Source organism: Arachis ipaensis, chromosome B8 (genome assembly GCF_059453495.1).
Source record: "Arachis ipaensis isolate K30076 ecotype BB chromosome B8, ASM5945349v1, whole genome shotgun sequence".
NCBI classification, from domain to species: domain Eukaryota; kingdom Viridiplantae; phylum Streptophyta; class Magnoliopsida; order Fabales; family Fabaceae; genus Arachis; species Arachis ipaensis.
This window is the reverse complement of record NC_142443.1, coordinates 113,015,892-113,030,676: the sequence shown is the minus strand read 5'-3', so window position 1 is coordinate 113,030,676 and position 14,785 is coordinate 113,015,892.

Here is a 14,785-nt window from a genome sequence, read left to right as displayed (position 1 = left end):
CCAGGGCTTTCCAGCAATATATAATAGTCCATACTTTGGCCAAGAATTGACGACGTAAACTGGCGTTCAACGCCAGCCTTCTGCCCAAATCTGGAGTCCAGCGCCAGAAAAGGATCCAAAACCAGAGTTGAACGCCCAAACTGGCATAGAAACTGGCGTTCAACTCCACAAATGGCCTCTGCACGTGCTACACTTAAGCTCAGCCCAAACACACACCAAGTGGGCCCCGGAAGTGGATTTATGCATCAATTACTTACTCATGTAAACCCTAGTGACTAGTTTATTATAAATAGGACCTTTTACTATTGTATTAGGCATCTTTGAATCTTTGAACGCATTGTTCATAGACCATAGGGGGCTGGCCACACGGCCATGCCTAGACCTTCACTTATGTATTTTCATACGGTAGAGTTTCTACACTCCATAGATTAAGGTGTGGAGCTCTACTGTTCCTCAAAGATTAATGCAAAGTACTACTATTTTCTATTCAATTCTTCTTATTTCTCTTCTAAGATATCCATTCGCACCCAAGAACGTAATGAAGGTGATGATTATGTGTGACGCTCATCATCCTTCTCCCTTATGAACGCGTGCCTGACAAACACTTCTGTTCTACATGAATTAAGCTATAATGAGTATCTCTTAGATCTCCTAACCAGAATCTTCGTGGCGTAAGCTAGAATGATGGCGGCATTCAAGAGAATCCGGAAGGTCTAAACCTTGTCTGTGGTATTCTGAGTAGGATTCAATGATTGAATGACTGTGACGAGCTTCAAACTCGCGAGTGATGGGCGTTAGTGACAGACGCAAAAGGAGGGTGAATCATATTCCAGCATGATCGGGAACCGACAGATGAATAGCCGTGCCGTGACAGGGTGCGTGAACATATTATTCACTGAGAGGAGGGGATGTAGCCACTGACAACAGTGATGCCCTTGCATAAAGCCAGCCATGGAAAGGAGTAAGACTGATTGGATGAAGATAGCAGGAAAGCAGAGGTTCAGAGGAACGAAAAGCATCTCCATTCGCTTATCTGAAATTCCTACCAATGAATTACATAAGTATCTCTATCCCTATTTTATTATATAATATTCGAAAACACCATTATCACTTTATATCTGCCTAACTGAGATTTACAAGGTGACCATAGCTTGCTTCATACCAACAATCTCCGTGGGATTCGACCCTTACTCACGTAAGGTATTACTTGGACGACCCAGTGCACTTGCTGGTTAGTTGTATCGAAGTTGTGACAATTATGAATTAAGATCAAAGCACCAAGCTTTGGAGCCATTACCAGGGATTGTTCGAGCCTGGACATCACAATTTCGTGCACCACCAGCCCTGATACCGACCCACCTTCTCGACAGTGGGAGCTCCATGTAGACGGAGCCTTCAATAATATCTCGAGCAGGGCAAGAGTAATCCTGGAAAACCCAGACGGACTCTTGTACGAATGGTGCACGAAAATGTGATCTCAGGCAACGGCGCCAGAAACTCTGTACGCATGTCTTAATAAATCATTTTTCATTCACAACTTCGATACAACTAACCAGCAAGTGCACTGGGTCGTCCAAGTAATAAACCTTACGTGAGTAAGGGTCGATCCCACGGAGATTGTTGGTATGAAGCAAGCTATGGTCACCTTGTAAATCTCAGTCAGGCGGATATAAAATAGTTATGGAGTTTTCGAACATAAATAATAAAACAAAGATAGAGATACTTATGTAGATCATTGGTGAGAATTTCAGATAAGTGCATAGAGATGCTTTCGTTCCTCTGAACCTCTGCTTTCCTGCTGCCTTCATCCAATCAATCCTACTCCTTTCCATGGCTGGCTTTTTGTAAAGATGTCACTGTTGTCAATGGCTACTTTTAATCCTCTCGGGAAAATGGTCCAAATGCTCTGTCACAGCACGGCTAATCGTCTGGAGGCATCACCCTTGTCGATGGCTGCATCCTATTCCTCTCTGTGAAAATGGTCCGATGCGCTGTCACTGCATGGCTAATCATCTTGGAGGTTCTCGATCATACTGGAATAGAATTTACTATCCTTTTGCGTCTGTCACTACGCCCAGCACTCGCGAGTTTGAAGTTCGTCACAGTCATTCAATCTCAGAGTCCTACTCGGAATACCACAGACAAGGTTTAGACTTTTCGGACTCTCATGAATGCCGCCATCAATCTAGCTTACACCACGAAGATTCTGATTAGGAGATCCAAGAGATAATCATTCAATCGAAGGTAGAACGGAAGTGGTTGTCAGGCACGCGTTCATAGGGAATGATGATAATTGTCACGTTCATCACATTCAGGTTGAAGGGCGAATGAATATCTTAGAAGCGGAATAAGTTGAATTGAATAGAAAAATAGTAGTACTTTGCATTAATTCATGAGGAACAGCAGAGCTCCACACCTTAGTCTATGGAGTGTAGAAACTCTACCGTTGAAAATACATAAGTGAAAGGTCCAGGCATGGCCGAGAGGCCAGCCCCCATGATCTAAGAACTAGGCGTCCCAAGGTAATCCTAAGATACAATCTCGGATTCAAAGATGTCTAATACAATAGTAAAAAGTCCTATTTATAATAAACTAGCTACTAGGGTTTACAGAAGTAAGTAATTGATGCATAAATCCACTTCCGGGGCCCACTTGGTGTGTGCTTGGGCTGAGCTTGAGTGTTGCATGTGTAGAGGTCCTTCTTGGAGTTGAACGCCAGCTTTTGTGCTAGTTTGGGCGTTGAACTCCACTTTGCAACTTGTTTCTGGCGCTGAACGCTAGAATTGGGCAGAGAGCTGGCGTTGAACGCCAGTTTGCGTCATCTAAACTCGGGCAAAGTATGAACTATTATATATTGCTGGAAAGCCCTGGATGTCTACTTTCCAACTCAATTGGAAGCGCGCCATTTTGAGTTCTGTAGCTCCAGAAAATCTATTTTGAGTGCATGGAGGTCAGAATCCAACAGCATCAGCAGTCCTTCTTCAACCTCTGAATCTGATTTTTGCTCAAGTCCCTCAATTTCAGCCAGAAAATACCTGAAATCACAGAAAAACACACAAACTCATAGTAAAGTCCAGAAATGTGAATTTAACATAAAAACTAATGAAAACATCCCTAAAAGTAACTAGATTCTACTAAAAACATACTAAAAACAATGCCAAAAAGCGTATAAATTATCCGCTCATCACAACACCAAACTTAAATTGTTGCTTGTCCCCAAGCAACTGAAAATCAAATAGGATAAAAAGAAGAGAATATACTATAAATTCTAAACTATCAATGAAACATAGCTCCAATTAGATGAGCGGGACTTGTAGCTTTTTTGCCTCTTGAATAGTTTTGGCATCTCACTTTATCCATTGAAGTTCAGAATGATTGGCTTCTATAGGAACTCAGAGTTCAGATAGTGTTATTGATTCTCCTAGTTCAGTATGATGATTCTTGAACATAGCTTCTTTATGAGTCTTGGCCGTGGCCCTAAGCACTTTGTTTTCCAGTATTACCACCGGATACATAAATGCCACAGACACATAATTGGGTGAACCTTTTCAGATTGTGACTCAGCTTTGCTAGAGTCCCCAATTAGAGGTGTCCAGGGTTCTTAAGCACACTCTTTTTTTTTGCTTTGGACCGTGACTTTAACCGCTCAGTCTCAAGTTTTCACTTGACACCTTCACGCCACAAGCACATGGTTAGGGACAGCTTGATTTAGCCGCTTAGGCCAGGATTTTATTCCTTTAGGCCCTCCTATCCACTGATGCTCAAAGCCTTGGGATCCTTTTTATTTACCCTTGCCTTTTGGTTTTAAGGGTTATTGGCTTTTTGCTCTTGCCTCTTGGTTTTAAGAGCTTTTGGCTTTTTCTGCTTGCTTTTTCTTTTTCTTTCTATTTTTTTCGCCTATTTTTTTTTCTGCAAGCTTTGTTCTTTGCTGCTTTTTCTTGCTTCAAGAATCATTTTTATGATTTTTCAGATTATCAAATAACATGTCTCCTAGTCATCATTCTTTCAAGAGCCAACATATTTAACATTCTTAAAAAGCAACTTCAAAAGACAGATGCACTGTTCAAGCATTCATTCAGAAAACAAGAAGCATTGTCACCACATCAATATAATTAAGCTAAGTTCAAGGATAAATTCAAAACTCATGTACTTCTTGTTCTTTTGAATTAAAACATTTTTCATTTAAGAGAGGTGATGGATTCATCGGACATTCATAACTTTAAGACATAGTTACTAACTACTAATGATCATGTAATGAAGACACAAACATAGATAAGCACATAACATAGAAAACAAAAAACAGAAGAAATAAGAACAAGGAATGAATCCACCTTAGTGATGGTGGCGTTTCCTTCTTGAGGAACCAATGATGTCCTTGAGCTCTTCTATGTCTCTTCCTTGTCTTTGTTGCTCCTCCCTCATTGCTTTTTGATCTTCTCTAATTTCATGAAGGATGATGGAGTGCTCTTGATGTTCCACCCTTAATTGTCCCATGTTGGAACTTAATTCTCCTAGGGAGGTGTTGATTTGCTCCTAATAGTTTTGTGGAGGAAAATGCATTTGAGGCATCTCCGGGGTCTCATGGTGATGAGCTTCATACGCCTCTTGAGCTCCATGAATGGGCTCTCTTGCTTGCTCCATCTTTTTCTTAGTGATGGGCTTCTCTTCCTCAATGTGAATGTCTCCTTCTATGAAAGCTCCAGCTGAGTAACATAGATGGCAAATAAGATGAGGAAAAGCTAGCCTTGCCCCAGGAGAGGGCTTTTCGGCTATTTTGTAGAGTTCAAGGGAGATGACTTCATGAACTTCTACTTCTTCTCCAATCATGATGCTATGGATCATGATGGCCCGATCCACAGTAACTTCAGATCGGTTGCTAGTGGGGATGATGGAGCGTTGGATGAACTCCAACCATCCTCTAGCCACAGGCTTGAGGTCCAATCTTCTTAGTTGAACCGGCTTGCCTTTGGAGTCAATCTTCCATTGAGCTCCTTCCACACATATGTCCATAAGGACTTGGTCCAACCTTTGATTAAAGTTGACCCTTCTAGTGTAGGGGCGTTCATCTCCTTGCATCATGGGCAAGTTAAACGCCAACCTCACATTTTCCAGACTAAAATCTAAGTAATTTCCTCGAACCATTGTAATATAATTCTTTGGATTTGGGTTCTTACTTTGATCATGGTTCTTAGTGATCCATACATTGGCATAGAACTCTTGAACCATTAAGATGCCGACTTGTTGGATGGGGTTTGTTAGAACTTCCCAACCTCTTCTTTGGATTTCATGTCGGATCTCCGGATACTTATTTCTCTTGAGCTTGAAAGGGACCTCGGGGATCACCTTCTTCTTGGCCACAACATCATAGAAGTGGTCTTGATGGGCTTTGGAGATGAACCTTTCCATCTCCCATGACTCGGAGGTGGAAGCTTTTGTCTTCCCTTTCCCTTTTCTAGATGATTCTCCGGTCTTAGGTGCCATCAATGGAAATGGAAACACAAAAAGCTTATGCTTTTACCACACCAAACTTAGAATATTGCTCGCCCTCGAGCAAGAAAAGAAAGAATTAGATGAAGAAGAAGAAGAAAATATGGAGAAGAGGGGGGAGGTGTGTTTCGGCCAAGAAGGGAAAGAGAGGGTTGTGTTGTGTGAAAATGAAGAAGAATGGAAGGCTTTATATAGGGAAGGGAGGGGGGTTAAGGTTCGGCCATATGGGTGGGTTTGGGTGGAAAATTGATTTTAAATTTTGAAGGTAGGTGGAGTTTATTGGGTAGGTTTATGGGGAAGAGAGGGTGGATGTGAGTGGTGAAGGGTTAATAGGGAAGAGGGATGGAGGTGATAGGTGAAGGGTTTTGGGGAAGAGTGTTTATTGGGAATAGAGGATGATTGAGAAGAGAGAAGAGAGTGAGTGGAGGTAGGTGGGGATCCTGTGGGGTCCACAGATCCTGAGATGATCCTGTGGGGTCCACAGATCCTGAGGTGTTCAAGGATTTACAACCTTGCACCAAATTAGGCATGTAAAATGCCCTTGCACACAACTCTGGGCGTTCAGCGCTAGGTTGGTGCCCATTTTGGACATTCAACGCCCATTTGTTGCCCATTTCTGGCGTTGAACGCCAGAACCATGCTTGTTTTGGGCGTTCAGCGCCAGCTCTTCTCCAGGGTTCAATTCTGGCGTTCAGCACCCAGATGCTGCCCATTTTGGGCGTTCAGTGCCCAGATACTGCCCATTTTGGGCGTTCAGCGCCAGAACCATGCTCTGTTCTGGCGTTGAACGCCAGACAGGTGCTTCCTCCAGGGTGTGATTTTTCTTCCGCTGTTTTTGATTCTGTTTCTAAATTTTTCGTTTATTTTGTGACTCCACATGATCATGAACCTAAGAAAACATGAAAAACAAAAATAAAATTAGATAAATAAACATTGGGTTGCCTTCCAACAAGCACTTCTTTAATGTCAATAGCTTGACAGTGGGCTCTCATGGAGCCTCACAGATGTGCAGAGCTTTGTTAAGACCTCCCAACACCAAACTTAGAGTTTGGATATGGGGGTTTGACACCAAACTTAGAGTTTGGTTGTGGCCTCCCAACATCAAACTTAGAGTTTGACTGTGGGGGCTTTGGTTGACTCTGCTTTGAGAGAAGCTTTTTCTGCTTCCTCTCCATGGATGCAGAGAGAGATCCTTGAGTTGTAAACACAAGGTTGTCCTTATTTAATTGAAGGATCAATTCTCCTCTGTCCACATCAATCACAGCTCTTGCTGTGGCTAGGAAAGGCCTTCCTAGGATGATGGATTCATCCTTTTCCTTTCCAGTGTCTAGGACTATGAAATCAGCAGGGATGTAAAGGCCTTCAACCTTTACTAACACGTCCTCTACTTGTCCATAAGCCTATTTTCTTGAATTGTCTGCCATCTCTAATGAGATTTTAGCAGCTTGCACCCCATAAATTCCCAGTTTCTCTATTACAGAGAGGGGCATGAGGTTTATCCCTGAACCAAGGTCACACAGATCCTTTTCAAAGAGCATGGTGCCTATGGTACAAGGTATTATGAACTTTCCAGGATCTTGTTTCTTCTGAGGCAATGTCAGTTGATCCAGATCACTTAGTTCATTGGTGAACAAGGGAGGTTCATCTTCCCAAGTCTCAATACCAAATAATTTGGCATTCAGCTTCATGATTGCACCAAGAAACTTGGCAGCTTGCTCTTTAGTGACATCCTCATTCTCTTCAGAAGAGGAATACTTATCAGAGCTCATGAAGGGCATAAGGAGGTTCAATGGAATCTCTATGGTCTCTAGATGAGCCTCAGATTCCTTTGGTTCCTCAGAGGGAAACTCCTTATTGATCACTGGACGTCCCAGGAGGTCTTCCTCACTGGGATTCACGTCCTCCTCTCCCTCTTTGGGTTCGGCCATTTTGGTAATATCAATGGCCTTGCACTCTCTCTTTGGATTTTCTTCTGTATTGCTTGGGAGAGTACTGGGAGGGATTTCAATGATCTTCTTACTCAAATGGCCCACTTGTGCCTCCAAATTTCTAATGGAGGACCTTGTTTCATTCATGAAACTCACAGTGGCCTTAGATAGATCAGAGACTAAGTTTGCTAAGCTAGATGGATTCTGCTCAGAATTCTCTGTCTGTTGCTGAGTGGATGATGGAAAAGGTTTACTATTGTTAAACCTATTTCTTCCACCATTATTAAAGCCTTGTTGAGGCTTTTAATCCTTCCATGAGAAATTTGGATGATTTCTCTATGATGAGTTATAGGTGTTTCCATAAGGTTCACCTAAGTAATTCACCTCTGCTATTGCAGGGTTCTCAGGATCATAAGCTTCTTCTTTAGAAGATGCCTCTTGAGTACTGTTGGATGCAGCTTGCATTCCATTCAGACTCTGAGAAATCATATTGACTTGCTGAGTCAATATTTTGTTCTGAGCCAATATGGCATTCAGAGTATCAATTTCAAGAACTCCCTTCTTCATAGGCGTCCCATTATTCACAGGATTCCTCTCAGAAGTGTACATGAACTGGTTATTAGCAACCATGTCAATGAGTTCTTAAGCTTCTGCAGGCGTTTTCTTTAGGTGAATGGATCCACCTGCAGAAGTATCCAATGACATCTTTGATAGCTCAGATAAACCATCATAGAATATATCCAGGATGGTCCATTCTGAAAGCATGTCAGAAGGACACTTTTTGGTCAGCTGCTTGTATCTTTCCCAAGCTTTATAGAGGGATTCACCTTCTTTCTGTCTGAATGTTTGAACATCCACTCTAAGCTTGCTCAGCTTTTGAGGAGGAAAGAACTTGGCTAAGAAAGCCGTGACTAGCTTATCCCAAGAGTTCAGGCTATCTTTAGGTTGAGAGTCCAACCACACTCTAGCTCTGTCTCTTACAGCAAAAGGGAAAAGCATGGGCCTGTAGACTTCAGGATCTACTCCATTAGTCTTAACAGTATCACAGATCTGCAAGAATTCAGTTAAGAACTGAAAAGGATCTTCAGATGGAAGTCCATGAAACTTGCAGTTCTGTTGCATCAGAGAAACTACCTGAGGTTTCAGCTCAAAATTGTTTGCTCCAATGGTAGGGATGGAGATGCTTCTTCCATGTAAATTGGAATTTGGTGCAGTAAAGTCACCAAGCATTCTCCTTGCATTATTGTTGTTGGGTTCGGCTGCCATCTCCTTTACTTGTTCGAAATTTTCAATAAGGTTGTCTCTGGATTGTTGTAATTTAGCTTCTCTTAGTTTCCTCTTCAGAGTCCTTTCAGGTTCTGGATCAGCTTCAACAAGAATGCCTTTTTCTTTGTTCCTACTCATAAGAAAGAGAAGAGAACAAGAAAAGAAGAGGAATCCTCTATGTCACAGTAAAGAGGTTCCTTATTGTTAGTAGAAAAAGAAAAGGGATATGGGTGAAGAAGAATGAAAAATCCAAACACAAGGGTAAGGATAAGAGCAGTGAATTGAGATGAGGAGATGTTAGTAGATAAATAAATAAATAGAATAAGATGGGAGAGGGAGAATTTTCGAAAATAATTTTTGAAAAAGAGTTAGTGGTTTTTGAAAATAGTTTTTGAAAAAGGTTAGTAATTTTCGAAAATTAAAATCCAAAATTAAAAAGAAGTTTTGAAAAAGAGAGGGAGATATTTTCAAAAATTAGAGAGAGAGAGTTAGTTAGGTAGTTTTGAAAAAGGTAAGAAACAAACAAAAAGTTAGTTAGTTAGTTGAAACAAATTTTGAAAATCAATTTTGAAAAGATAAGAAGATAAGAAGTTAGAAAAGATATTTTGAAATTAAATTTTTGAAAAAGGTAAGATAAGAAGATATTTTTTTGAAAAGATATGATTGAAATTAGTTTTGAAAATGATTTAATTTTTTTAAAATCACAATTAATGACTTGATTCACAAGAAATCACAAGATATGATTCTAGAACTTAAAGTTTGAATCTTTCTTAGCAAGTAAGTAACAAACTTGAAATTTTTGAATCAAAACATTAATTGGTGATGTTATTTTCGAAAATTATGTGATAAAGATAAGAAAAAGATTTTTGAAAAATATTTTTATAATTTTCGAAAATAACTAAGAAAAATGAAAAAGATTTGATTTTTGAAAAAGATGAGATTTTTAAATTGAAAATTTGATTTGACTCATAAAAACAACTAGATTTTTAAAAATTTTTGAAAAAGTCAAATCTAATTTTCGAAATTTTAAGAGAGAAAAAGGGAAAGATATTTTTTTTTTATTTTTGAATTTTTAATGATGAGAGAGAGAAACATGAAAATGATGCAATGCATGAGAATTTTAGATCAAAACATGTGATGCATGCAAGAATGCTATGAATGTCAAGATGAACACCAAGAACACTATGAAGATCATGATGAACATCAAGAACATATTTTTGAAAAATTTTTAATGCAAAGAAAACATGCAAGACACCAAACTTAGAAATCTTTAATGCTTAGGCACTAAGAATTCAAGAATGCATATGAAAAACACCATACAACACAAAACAAGAAAACATCAAGATCAAACAAGAAGACTTACCAAGAACAACTTGAAGATCATGAAGAACACTATGAATGCATGAATTTTTGAAAAATGCAAGATGAATATGCAATTATCACCAAACTTATAACATGACTCAAGACTCAAACAAGAACACAAAAATATTTTTGGTTTTTATGATTTTATAATTTTTTGTATTTTTTCGAAAATTATTATGAAAAATAAAAATAAGGATTCCAAAATTTTTAATATGAATTCCAGGAATCTTATGCTTTTTAGTCTAAAGCTCCAATCAAAGGGTTAGGCATGGCTTAATAGCCAGCCAAGCTTTAGTATGTAACTCAGACATGACACGCCTGACATTCCCTACAGGCATGGCTTTACAGCCAGCCAGGCTTCAACATGCTTCATGAAACACTAGAATTCATTCTTAAAAATTCTGAAGAAAAATATATTTTTGAAAATATTTTTTTTTAAAAAAATTTTTTCGAAAACAAAGGAGAAATTTTTGAAAGATTTTTGAAAAATTTTTTTGAAAAGAAAACAAAAAGAAAATTACCTAATCTGAGCAACAAGATGAACCGTCAGTTGTCCAAACTCAAATAATCCCCGGCAACGGCGCCAAAAACTTGGTGCACGAAATTGTGATCTCAGGAAACGGCACCAGAAACTCTATACGCATGTCTTAATAAATCATTTTTCATTCACAACTTCGATACAACTAACCAGCAAGTGCACTGGGTCGTCCAAGTAATAAACCTTACGTGAGTAAGGGTCGATCCCACGGAGATTGTTGGTATGAGGCAAGCTATGGTCACCTTGTAAATCTCAGTCAGGCGGATATAAAATAGTTATGGAGTTTTCAAACATAAATAATAAAACAAGGATAAAGATACTTATGTAGATCATTGGTGAGAATTTCAGATAAGTGCATAGAGATGCTTTCGTTCCTCTGAACCTCTGCTTTCTTGCTGCCTTCATCCAATCAATCCTACTCCTTTTCATGGCTGGCTTTTTGTAAGGATGTCACCGTTGTCAATGGCTACTTTTAATCCTCTCGGGAAAATGGTCCAAATGCTCTGTCACAGCACGGCTAATCGTCTAGAGGCATCACCCTTGTCGATGGCTGCATCCTATTCCTCTCTGTGAAAATGGTCCGATGCGCTGTCACTGCATGGCTAATCATCTTGGAGGTTCTCGATCATACTGGAATAGAATTTACTATCCTTTTGCGTCTGTCACTACGCCCAGCACTCGCGAGTTTGAAGTTCGTCACAGTCATTCAATCCCAGAGTCCTACTCGGAATACCACAGACAAGGTTTAGACTTTCCGGACTCTCATGAATGCCGCCATCAATCTAGCTTACACCACGAAGATTCTGATTAGGAGATCCAAGAGATAATCATTCAATCGAAGGTAGAACGGAAGTGGTTGTCAGGCACGCGTTCATAGGGAATGATGATGATTGTCACGTTCATCACATTCAGGTTGAAGGGCGAATGAATATCTTAGAAGCAGAATAAGTTGAATTGAATAGAAAAATAGTAGTACTTTGCATTAATTCATGAGGAACAGCAGAGCTCCACACCTTAATCTATGGAGTGTAGAAACTCTACCGTTGAAAATACATAAGTGAAAGGTCCAGGCATGGCCGAGAGGCCAGCCCTCATGATCTAAGAACTAGGCGTCCCAAGGTAATCCTAAGATACAATCCCGGATTCAAAGATGTCTAATACAATAGTAAAAAGTCCTATTTATAATAAACTAGCTACTAGGGTTTACAGAAGTAAGTAATTGATGCATAAATCCACTTCCGGGGCCCACTTGGTGTGTGCTTGGGCTGAGCTTGAGTGTTGCACGTGTAGAGGTCCTTCTTGGAGTTGAACGCCAGCTTTTGTGCTAGTTTGGGCGTTGAACTCCACTTTGCAACTTGTTTCTGGCGCTGAACGCCAGAATTGGGTAGAGATCTGGCTTTGAACGCCAGTTTGCGTCATCTAAACTCGGGCAAAGTATGGACTATTATATATTGCTGGAAAGCCCTGGATGTCTACTTTCTAACGCAATTAGAAGCGTGCCATTTTGAGTTCTGTAGCTCCAGAAAATCCATTTTGAGGGCATGGAGGTCAGAATCCAACAGCATCACCCTCCTTCTTCAACCTCTGAATCTGATTTTTGCTCAAGTCCCTCAATTTCAGCCAGAAAATACCTGAAATCACAGAAAAATACACAAACTCATAGTAAAGTCCAGAAATGTGAATTTAACATAAAAACTAATGAAAACATCCCTAAAAGTAACTAGATTCTACTGAAAACATACTAAAAACAATGCCAAAAAGCGTATAAATTATCCGCTCATCAACGAACAATCTATAAAGTATGAGTTTTCAATTTCAAACAACCAAGTCGAGTACGAGGCCATCTTAGCTGGCCTCACGCTAGCTAGGGAACTCGGAGTCGAAAGGCTGCTAGTCAAGAGCGATTTTTAGATGGTCACTTCACAGATTAATAGCACTTACCAAGCTCGGGATCCGCTCCTATAGAAGTATCTGGAGAAGGCCAAACATCTGTGTACCGGCTTTGAAAGCGTGATAGTCCAGCATGTCCCTTAGGAAAGAAACACTAGAGTGGATCTTTTATCGAATCTATCTAGCACCAATACCTCAGAAAGAAATCACTCCCTCATCCACGAGGCGGTCGGAGAATCATCGGTAACCTTGCTGGTGGACGCAGTGGAAGGCCCCGATTGGACCACACCCATCCGATGGTACTTGGAAGGGGGAAAACTACCTGACGACATGTCGGAAGGAAAGTGGGTAAAAAGAGAGGTCGTCAAGTACATGATAATCATAGGGACTATGTACTAGAGAGGAGTTTCCCAATCCCACTTGAAATGCCTACACCCTGATCAGACAGATTATGTGCTAAGGAAAATTCATGAAGGATGTTACAGCCATCACATGGGGGGAGCGATTGTTCAAAAGGTTATAAGAGTTGGATACTATTGGCCTACAATAACCCTAGAGGCCATGAAACTCGTAAGATCGTGTGTGAAGTGCCAAGAGAACGGCGATTTTCACAAGGTCTCAGCGGAGGAGTTATTGCCTAACACATCCTCCTGACCTTTTGCAACCTACGGGATTGACCTCATGGGCCCCTTTCTGACCTCACCAGACCAGCTTAGATATCTCATAGTCGCCATCGACTACTTCACCAAGTGGATCGAGGCAAAAGCCTTGGCCACGATAATGGCATCCTGGTGCGAAAAGTTCTTTTGGAGGCAGGTGATCAACTACTTCGGGATACCAAAAGTCGTTATCTTCGACAACGGTACCCAATTCTCCGACAAAAAGTTTCGAGGTCTCCTCAAGGGACTAGAGATCCAGCACCGATTCTTCTCTATCGAACACCCTCATACCAATGGCCAGGTAAAAATCACCAACAAGGTCATCCTAAAAGGTATGAAAAAGAGGTTGGAACAAAAGAAGGGAGACTGGGCAGAAGAGCTTGGTTCCATCCTCTGGTCTTACCGCACCTCTAAGCAGTCGACAACCAGGGGACCCCCTTTCGACTGACTTATGGCACAGAACCTGTGATCCCGGTTGAAATTAGAGAACCAAGCCCCAGAATCTTCCTCGGAGCCATTGACCGAGAAGCAGAGCTAGACCTACTGGACGAGGTCTGAGCCTTAGCCCACCTAAGAGAAACAGCCCTCAAGCAACGGCTAGCCCTCAGGTATGATCGGGGCGTCAACAAAAGGGCTTTCGAAGTGGGAGTTTTGGTCCTATGGCGAAACGACATAGGAATCCGGAATCCCGGAGAAGGCAAGTTAGCAGAACAGTGGAAAGGACCTTATCGAATCCATGAGATGTACAGATCGGGAGCCTATCAATTGGAATGACTCGACGGCTTGACCATTCCTAAAACTTGGAACGTCGTCAATCTCAAGAGATTTTACTCATAAGAATATGAATTGTGAAGGGTTGATTCTCTATTATTTATGCCGTTTCAATTAATTGTTTCGCAATGGGTACTCTTTCCTCACTCCTCGGCCCGAAAGAGACCCAAGAGAAGGTTTTGACGAGGCCCAATCAATAAAATACTTTAAATAAATTCCCCTTTTATTTCACAAATATTTAAACCTGCAACGATAGACCCTAATATTTTATAAGCGCTTTTCAATAAGTTATAAAAACGGCACCACGGGCTTGATCAACCTGGAGGTCCCGAAAATCACCCAAATGGATATCCAAATTACAGCAGTAACAAAGAGTACCAAAAATGGTCTCAACACAAGTTGGCCCTTCTGGCATAATTATAAAAGACAGAAAGTTCCATACATAGCAGAAATAAACAAGAGATACAAAAGTTGCTACGCTCCTTACTCATTGCTGAGGTCTACGATCTGACAGTCACAAATCGTCTTGAAAGCACCGATCTATAAGACGCTGAAATCAAGGGCCAAGAGAGAGACCTGAGCCTTCAGCGACTCCTTTGTAGCAAAGACAGCCTCCTTCGCATTCTGGATAACCTCTTTGTTTCTCTTTCTCAGGGTATCCGCCAAACCTTCGACATCCTTCATATTCTTCTTGGCCTCCCTCGCTCTACTTTCCGCTTTCACGACCTCCGAACTTAGCAAAGCCTCCTGATACTTGAGGCGCTGAACCTCGCTAGCAGCTTGCTGACCTAGCTTTTCCGCCTTCACACTGGCCTCCTCGCCGACTCCTTCTCCTGATGAACCTTTGCCAAGTCGGGCTTAATGCAGTTTACTGTCCAAAACAG